Raw genomic sequence first — 9,500 nt, 5'->3', positions numbered from 1 at the left:
GAGTGGTGTGTGGCAGTGGTGGAGAGTGGTGTGTGACAGTGGTGGAGAGGGATGTGTGACAGTGGTGGAGAGTGGTGTGTGGCAGTGGTGGTGAGTGGTGTGTTACAGTGGTGGAGAGTGGTGAGGAGCAGTGATGGAGAGTGGTGTGTGTGACAGTGGCGGGGAGTGGTGTGTGCCAGTGGTGGAGAGTGGTGAGTGACAGTGGTGGAGAGTGGTGTGTGGCAGTGGTGGAGAGTAGTGTGTAGCAGTGATGGAGAGTGGTGTGTGACAGTGGTGGAGGGTGGTGAGTGGCAGTGGTGGAGAGTGGTGAGTGGCAGTGGTGGAGAGTGGTGTGTGACAATGGTGGAGAGTGGTGTGTGGCAGTGGCGGGGAGTGGTGAGTGGCAGTGGTGGAGAGTGGTGAGTGGCAGTGGTGGAGAGTGGTGTGTGACAATGGTGGAGAGTGGTGAGTGGCAGTGGTGGAGAGTGGTGAGTGGCAGTGGTGGAGAGTAGTGTGTGACCGTGGTGGAAAGTGGTGATGAGCATTGATGGAGAGTGGAGCGTGGCAGTGGTGGAGAGTGGAGCGTGGCAGTGGTGGAGAGTGGTGTGTATCAGTGGTGGAGAGTGGTGTGTGACAGTGGTGAAGAGTGGCAGTGGTGAAGCGTGGCAGTGGTGGAGAGTGGTGTGTGGCAGTGGTGGAGAGTGGTGTGTGGCAGTGGTGGAGAGTGGTGTGTGACAGTGGTGGAGAGTGGTGTGTGGCAGTGGTGGAGAGTGGTGTGTGGCAGTAGTGGAGAGTGGAGCGTGGCAGTGGTGGAGAGTGGTGTGTGGCAGTGCTGGAGAGTAGTGTGTGACCGTGGTGGAAAGTAGTGTGTGACAGTGGTGGAGAGTGGTGTGTAGCAGTGGTGGTGAGTGGTGTGTGACAGTGATGGAAAGTGGTGAGGGGCAATAGTGGAGAGTGGTGTGTGACAGTGGTGGAGAATGACGTGTGAGTGTGGTAGAGAGTGCTGTGTGGCAGTGGTGGAGAGTGGTGTGTGACAGTGGTGGAGAGTGGTGTGTGGCAGTGGTGGAGAGTGGTGTGTGACAGTGGTGGAGAGTGGTGTGTGACAGTGATGGAGAGTGGTGTGTGACAGTGGTGGAGAGTGGTGTGTGACAGTGGTGGAGAGTGGTGTGTGACAGTGGTGGAGAGTGGTGTGTGACAGTGGTGGAGAGTGGTGTGTGACAGTGGTGGAGAGTGGTGTGTGACAGTGGTGGAGAGTGGTGTGTGACAGTGGTGGAGAGTGGTGTGTGACAGTGATGGAGAGTGGTGTGTGACAGTGGTGGAGAGTGGTGTGTGGCAGTGATGGAGAGTTGTGTATGACAGTGGTGGAGAGTGGTGTGTGACAGTGGTGGAGAGTGGTGTGTGACAGTGGTGGAGAGTTGTGTGTGGCAGTGATGGAGAGTGGTGTGTGGCAGTGATGGAGAGTGGTGTGTAACAGTGGCGGAGAGTGATGTGTGACAGTGGTTTAGAGTGGTGTGTGGCAGTGGTGGTGAGTGGTGTGTGACAGTGATGGAAAGTGGTGAATGGCAATGGTGGAGAGTGGTGTGTGACAGTGGTGGAGAATGACGTGTGAGTGTTGTAGAGAGTAGTGTGTGACAGTGGTGGAGAGTGGTGTGTGACAGTGGTGGAGAGTGCTGTGTGGCAGTGGTGGAGAGTGGTGTGTGACAGTGGTGGAGAGTGGTGTGTGACAGTGGTGGAGAGTGGTGTGTGACAGTGGTGGAGAGTGGTGTGTGAGTGTGGTAGAGAGTGGTGTGTGACAGTGGTGGAGAGTGGAGAGTGGCAGTGGTGGAGAGTGGTGTGTGACAGTGGTGAAGAGTTGTGTGTGAGTGTGGTAGAGAGTGGTGTGTGACAGTGGTGGAGAGTGGTGTGTGGCACTGGTGGAGAGTGGTGTGTGACAGTGGTGGAGAGTGGTGCGTGGCAGTGGAGGAGAATGATGTGTGACAGTGGTGGAGAGTGGTTTGTGACAGTGGTGGAGAGTGGTGTGTGACAGTGGTGGAGAGTGGTGTGTGACAGTGGTGGAGAGTGGTGTGTGACAGTTGTGGAGAGTGGTGTGTGACAGTGGTGGAGAGTGGTGTGTGACAGTGGTGGAGAGTGGTGTGTGACAGTTGTGGAGAGTGGTGTGTGACAGTGGTGGAGAGTGGTGTGTGACAGTGGTGGAGAGTGGTGTGTGACAGTGGTGGAGAGTGGTGTGTGACAGTGGTGGAGAGTGGTGTGTGACAGTGGTGGAGAGTGGTGTGTGAGTGTGGTGGAGAGTGGTGTGTAAGTGTGGTGGAGAGTGGTGTGTGACAGTGGTGGAGAGTGCTGTGTGGCAGTGGTGGAGAGTGGTGTGTGGCAGTGTTGGAGAGTGGAGTGTGACAGATGTGGAGAGTGGTGTGTGGCAGATGTGGAGAGTGGTGTGTGGCAGTGGTGGAGAGTGGTGAGGGGCAGTGGTGGAGAGTTGTGAGAGAAAGCTAGAGCTAGAGTTAAACACCCAATCCTAAACAAATAACACTTGAAATGCAAAAATGTCCACTTGAGGAATTAACTCTTGAAACGAGTAAATTCCCATATATAAAAAAAATCCTTTGAAATGGTTAAACACCCAATCCTTAACAAAAATCCTTTGAAATGCAAAAATGACCTTTTGAGAAATGAACCCTTGAAACGAGTAAATGCTCATATATAACAAAAATCCTTTGAAATGCCTAAATACCCAATCTTTAATAAATAACACTTGAAATGCATAAATGACCATTTGAGAAGTTAACTATTGAAACGAACTAATGAAAGAGACGTTGATTGACGAAACACAAAAGACAAACATGAATAATTATATAAGTTACGTTATGTCGGGTTGTACTAGGTAAGTTAGAATACATCAGTTTGGGTATGTAAGGTTAAGTTGGTAATTTACTTTAAGTTAGGCTATGTTAAGTTAGTTTATGCAAATTAAGTTAGGTTATGCAAGTTAGGTTAGGTTAAGTAAGTTAGGTTATACAAGTTAAGTTAGGTTAAGATAGGTTAGGGTATGTTAAGTAAGATAGGTTAGGTAAGTTAGGATAGGTTAAGTTAGGTTAGGTAAGTTAGGTTAGGTAAGTTAGGTAAGGTAATGTAAGATAAGTTAGGTTAGGTTAGGTAAGTTAGGTTAGGTTAGGTAAGTTAGGTTAGATTGTGCAAGTTACGTTAGGTTATGCAAGTTATGTTAGGATAAGTTAGGTAAGTAAGGATAGGTAAGTAAGGTTAGGTTATTTTAGGTAAGTTAGGTTAGGTTTGTTATGTTAGGTTAGGTTATGCAAGTTAAGTTAGGATGGGTATGTTAACTAAGTAACATTGGGTGGGGAGGATTGGTTAGGTAGGTTTAAGCAGTGATGTACAGAGAACGGTTTTAAAGGTAAAGTGTCTAAGAAAATATATTTTAACAGAAGTGCAAGTTTGATATGAAAAGCTGAACTAGTTGTATTTGGAGAGAAATTTTATGCCTGAAGGTGTCTTAGAGAACAACAATGTTGTCTTAAAGTATAACCTAATGGAAGAAGGGGAGTTTCTTTGATGAACCAAGGTGACTTAGAGATCAACATTGACGAACGAAGGTGAGATAGAGATTACCTTTGATGACACTGAGAATGACTTTGATATCTTAGAGAATAACTTTTGATGTTTTAGAGAATAACTTTGATGAACAAAGATGTTTTGGAAAGTTTCTCTGATGAACGAAGGTGACTCTGAAAATAACTTTTGATAGCTCTTAGAATAACTTTGATGACTTTGAGAATGACTTTGATAGCTCGGGGAATAATTTTTATGATTTAGAGAACCTCTTTGACGTCTTAGAGAACAACATTGATGTCTTAGAGAACAACTTTGATGACCAAGATTAACTTTTATTACATAGAAATTAACTTTAATGAACAAAAGTGAGTTAGAGAATACCTTTTGATGACTCTGAGAATAACTTTGATGAACAAAGATGTTTTGGAAAGTTTCTCTGATGAACGAAGGCGACTCTGAGAATAACTTTTGATAGCTCTTAGAATAACTTTGATGACTTTGAGAATGTCTTTTGAGAACATGAGCAGTATTTTGTTAGCCCAGAGAATAACTTTTGATGACATAGAGAATAACTTTTTATGTCTTAGAGAACAACAATGATGGCCTAGAGAATAACTTTGATGAACGGAAGGTTACTTAGAGAATAACATTTCATGACTGAGAATAACTTTTTGTTGACTCTGAGAATGACTTTGATGTCTTAGAGATCAACTTTGATGACTTAGAGAATGACTATGATGTCTCTGAGAATAACTTTTTAAGGATGAAGACGTCTGAGAATAACTTTTGATAGCTCAGAATAACTTTTGTGGACATGAGAATATCTTTGGATAAATCTGAGAATAACTTTGATGTTTTTGAAAACAACTTTGATGAACGAGAGTGAGTTAGAGATTACCTTTGTTAACTCCGAGATTAACTTTGATGAACGAAAGTGAGTTAGAGATTACCTTTGATGACTCTAAGATTAACTGTGATGACTTTGAGAACAAGTTTGATGACTGAGATTAATTTTTAACGTCTCTTGGAATAACTTTGATGACTCTGAGAATACCTTTGATGACTCTGAGAATAGCTTTTGGGTAGCTCTGAGAATAACTTTTGTGGACATGAGTAGTATTTTGATTGTGTCTTTGATGTATTGAAGAGTAATTTTGATGTCTCGAAGAATAACTTTGACTATTTCTTACATAACGACATATAATTTTTTTACGAAAGTGCTGAAAAAGCTACATTTGACTATTTTTAGTTGAGGAAAGACATGAAAAATATGATGACAGTGATTATTTTAGTGCTCCACAAAGTATAAATGTCAGATAAGAACAGCGATGATAAATATCTTTGGCTATTTTTTCTTACTTGACGACATATAATTTTAGTTACGAAAGTGCTGAAAGAAGTTTCCTTGACTATTTTTTAGCGAAGTGATATTTCAGTTAAGAAAATGACAGGGAAACATGATGAAAGTAACTATTTTTAGTTGACTGATGAATACTTTTAGTTAAAACAAAAGGCAAAAACACGATGAACATGGCTTTTTCTGTTGATTGGCGGATAATTTTAGATAAGAAATGACCATAAAACATGATGAACACGGTTATTTTCTGTTGACTATGGAATAAGTTTAGTTAAGAAATGATGAAAGTGATTATTTTTTAGTTGATTGACGATGGATAAAGTTAGTTATAAACAGTGTTGGAAAGTTTCCTTTGACAATTTTTAGCTAAGAGAAAGTTATTTTAGTTAAGAACGGTGTTGAACGAGGCTAATCCTGCCTATTTTACTTGATTGGATAATAAGTTTAGTTGAGAAATGACGAAAGTGACTATGTTTAGTTGACTGGCGAAAGATTTTAGTTAAGGAGCGTTAAATAACATGTAAGGGAATGAATGCAGAGAACATATGGGGAACATGGTAAAGAACATAGAAAACATGTAAGAAAAGTTAATGAATACAGTGAACATGAATACTGAGTATAAAAGTTGTAAAGAGAACATGTGATGAACATGAAAACATAGAAAATATGACTAGAATTTGTAGAGAACAAAATGAGACTAAGAGAAAGATCACAGAAAAAATGGAGATACTTGTGAAAATATGAACTGAATGGGACTGTGAACATTTGAAGAACATGGAGTGAACACGGAAAACACGGATGAGAATACGAAGAACACCGTGAATATAGAGAAAATATGCAAATACAGTACGATTATTGAAGGTTTGGATAAGTTGGGGATGAGAAGGTAAGGGAGGGAAAGGGTAAGATGAGATGAGATGGAGGAAGGTGGGAGGGAGTGAAAGATAATTACACAGGTTGGGGTTAGACGATTACTCTGGTAAAGAGTTAGGCTGGAGATGGACTTGATCGAATATATTTATGTCTGATGATCTAAGGCCGAGGAAATGGAGCTTGGCTAATGCCCTGAGTAATTTTACTACGTTAGAAATAAGGTGATCTTAAATCTCAGGTGATTTAGTTGGATAATAAAGAAATTGTACAAATGAGCTAAGCGGGGAACAAGAGTTGAAACTCGGTAACTGAACTGGCTTTTTATTTACTATGTCTGAAACAACTACGGTAAAAATTTTAGGAAAATTGATGGGTTATTTACAAAGATACGAGAGAGAACTAAATTGGGGGATGAGAGCTGGAGCTCGTTAACTGTTTTGATTTGATTTACTAACTTTGAAGTATGTCTGCTTTAAGTTTCGGGAAAATTGGTCTGTTACTAAAGAACTTGTACAAATGTACTAAGCTGGGGGACGAGAGCTGGAGCTCGTTAACTGTTAGATTTGAATTACTACGTTTGAAGTATGTCTGCTTTAAATTTCGGTGAAATTGGTCTGTTACTAACGATCTTGTGCAAATGAACTAAGGTGGGCGACAAGAGATAGAGTTAGATAATTGTTTGGATCCTATTTACTATGTCTGAAATACAGAGGGTAAAATTTCAGGGAAATTTGATAGGATATTACCGAAGACACGTGAGGGAAGTAAGGTGGGGGATGAGAGCTGGAGCTCGGTAACGGACTTGATTTTATTTACTTTGTCTGAAATACAGAGGGTTAAAATTTCAGGGAATTTGATTAGGTATTAACGAAGATACGAGAGAGAGCTAAGGCGGAGGACAAGAGCTAGAGATTGGTAAATGTGTTATCTTTACTTACTCAGTTAGAAGTATGGCGGGTTTAAATTTTATGAAAAATAATGGGTTAATAACGAAGATGTGCGAGGGAACTAAGGTGGAGGACAAGAGCTGGAGCTCGGTAACTAAATTACTGTATTGAACTACGTTTGAAAAACGACTGTTAAAATTTTTAGGGGATTGGACAGTTAGTATTCAATATACGACAGGGGACAAAGGCTGGGAACATGAGCTAGAACTTGCTTACTGACTTTGTTTATTTGCGTAAAACTGACTAGTTTAATGAAAAGGAGCCAACATTACGATGTACGGAATTATGAATGAACAATATGAAGGAGAGGGACGGTCCAGATATTATGGAGAAGATAAGATTATGGAGGTGACCTGTATGCGGCGTCTGGCTGGCAGTGCGGTGTAAAGTAAACACAGGTGACGAGGGAGGTAGGGAGGAGAGGGGGTGTGAGGTAGGAGAAGGAGATGCAGGGGGTTTGGGGATGGCAGGGTAATGATTCAGTTATATAGTTATATACTAGTATCTAAGAAAGAATCCTACTTAAATGTTTACAGCCTAAATATCTGTTTATTCTTGGTATGATCTCTGAAAAAATTTGAATTTCTCCCATAAGAACTCCTAACAAATTCGTATGAACTAATTTTTATCATAAGAACTTTAACAAACTTCTAAAATCTCAGAAATTATTTTCCTCATAAGAATTCCTTCATTCCAAATCACTGACTGCCCAAATTTACCTGAAAAACCCTGGGGAATATGGAGGATTTTTTTACCTGAAAACCCCATGCCATATGGAGGATTTTTGACCTGAAAACCCCACGCCATATGGAGGAATTTTCCCGAGAAAAAAAAATCCCCTGTGCGTCTTACTCCCTACTACTGGTGTAGGGCAGTGGTGGAGAGTGGTTTGTGGCAGTGGTGGAGAGTGGTGAGTGGCAGTGGTGGAGAGTGGTGTGTGGCAGTGGTGGAGAGTGGTGAGTGACAGTGGTGGAGAGTGGTGTGTGACAGTGGTGGAGAGTGGTGTGTGGCAGTGGTGGAGAGTGGTGTGTGGCAGTAGTGGAGAGTGGTGAGTGGCAGTGGTGGAGAGTGGTGAGTGACAGTGGTGGAGAGTGGTGAGTGACAGTGGTGGAGAGTGGTGAGTGACAGTGGTGGAGAGTGGTGTGTGACAGTGGTGGAGAGTGGTGTGTGGCAGTGGTGGAGAGTGGTGAGTGACAGTGGTGGAGAGTGGTGAGTGACAGTGGTGGAGAGTGGTGTGTGGCAGTGGTGGAGAGTGGTGTGTGGCAGTGGGGGAGAGTGGTGTGTGGCAGTGGTGGAGAGTGGTGTGTGGCAGTGGTGGAGAGTGGTGTGTGGCAGTGGAGGAGAGTGGTGTGTGGCAGTGGTGGAGAGTGGTGTGTGACAGTGGTAGAGAGTGGTGTGTGGCAGTGGTGGAGAGTGGTGTGTGACAGTGGTGGAGAGTGGTGTGTGGCAGTGGTGGAGAGTGGTGTGTGGCAGTGGTGGAGAGTGGTGAGTGGCAGTGGTGGAGAGTGGTGTGTGACAGTGGTGGAGAGTGGTGTGTGGCAGTGGTGGAGAGTGGTGTGTGACAGTGGTGGAGAGTGGTGTGTGGCAGTGGTGGAGAGTGGTGTGTGGCAGTGGTGGAGAGTGGTGTGTGGCAGTGGTGGAGAGTGGTGTGTGACAGTGGTGGAGAGTGGTGTGTGGCAGTGGTGGAGAGTGGTGTGTGGCAGTGGTGGAGAGTGGTGTGTGACAGTGGTGGAGAGTGGTGTGTGGCAGTGGTGGAGAGTGGTGTGTGGCAGTGGTGGAGAGTGGTGTGTGACAGTGGTGGAGAGTGGTGTGTGGCAGTGGTGGAGAGTGGTGTGTGGCAGTGGTGGAGAGTGGTGTGTGGCAGTGGTGGAGAGTGGTGTGTGGCAGTGGTGGAGAGTGGTGTGTGGCAGTGGTGGAGAGTGGTGTGTGGCAGTGGTGGAGAGTGGTGTGTGGCAGTGGTGGAGAGTGGTGTGTGGCAGTGGTGGAGAGTGGTGTGTGGCAGTGGTGGAGAGTGGTGTGTGGCAGTGGTGGAGAGTGGTGTGTGGCAGTGGTGGAGAGTGGTGTGTGGCAGTGGTGGAGAGTGGTGTGTGGCAGTGGTGGAGAGTGGTGTGTGGCAGTGGTGGAGAGTGGTGTGTGGCAGTGGTGGAGAGTGGTGTGTGGCAGTGGTGGAGAGTGGTGTGTGGCAGTGGTGGAGAGTGGTGTGTGGCAGTGGTGGAGAGTGGTGTGTGACAGTGGTGGAGAGTGGTGTGTGACAGTGGTGGAGAGTGGTGTGTGGCAGTGGTGGAGAGTAGTGTGTGACAGTGGTGGAGAGTGGTGTGTGGCAGTGGTGGAGAGTGGTGTGTGGCAGTGGTGGAGAGTGGTAGTGATACTACCCTCCTCCTCCTCCTCTTCCTCTGCACCACTACCCTCCTCCTCCTCTGCACCACTACCCTCCTCTTCCTCTGTACCACTACCTTCCTCCTCCTCTGCACCACTACCCTCCTCCTCCTCAGAACCACTACCCTCCTCCTCCTCCTCTGCACCACTACCCTCCCCCTCCTCTGAACCACTACCCTCCTCCTCCTCCTCTGCACCACTACCCTCCTCCTCTGCACCACTACCCTCCTCCTCTGCACCACTACCCTCCCCCTCCTCCTCTGCACCACTACCCTCCCCCTCCTCTGCACCACTACCCTCCCCTTCCTCTGCACCACTACCCTCCTCCTCTGCACCACTACCCTCCTCCTCCTCTGCACCACTGCCCTCCTCCTCCTCTGCACTACCACCCTCCTCCTCTGCAC

Source organism: Procambarus clarkii, unplaced genomic scaffold (assembly GCF_040958095.1).
Source record: "Procambarus clarkii isolate CNS0578487 unplaced genomic scaffold, FALCON_Pclarkii_2.0 HiC_scaffold_125, whole genome shotgun sequence".
Lineage (NCBI taxonomy): Eukaryota > Metazoa > Arthropoda > Malacostraca > Decapoda > Cambaridae > Procambarus > Procambarus clarkii.
This window is presented reverse-complemented; position numbering follows the sequence as displayed.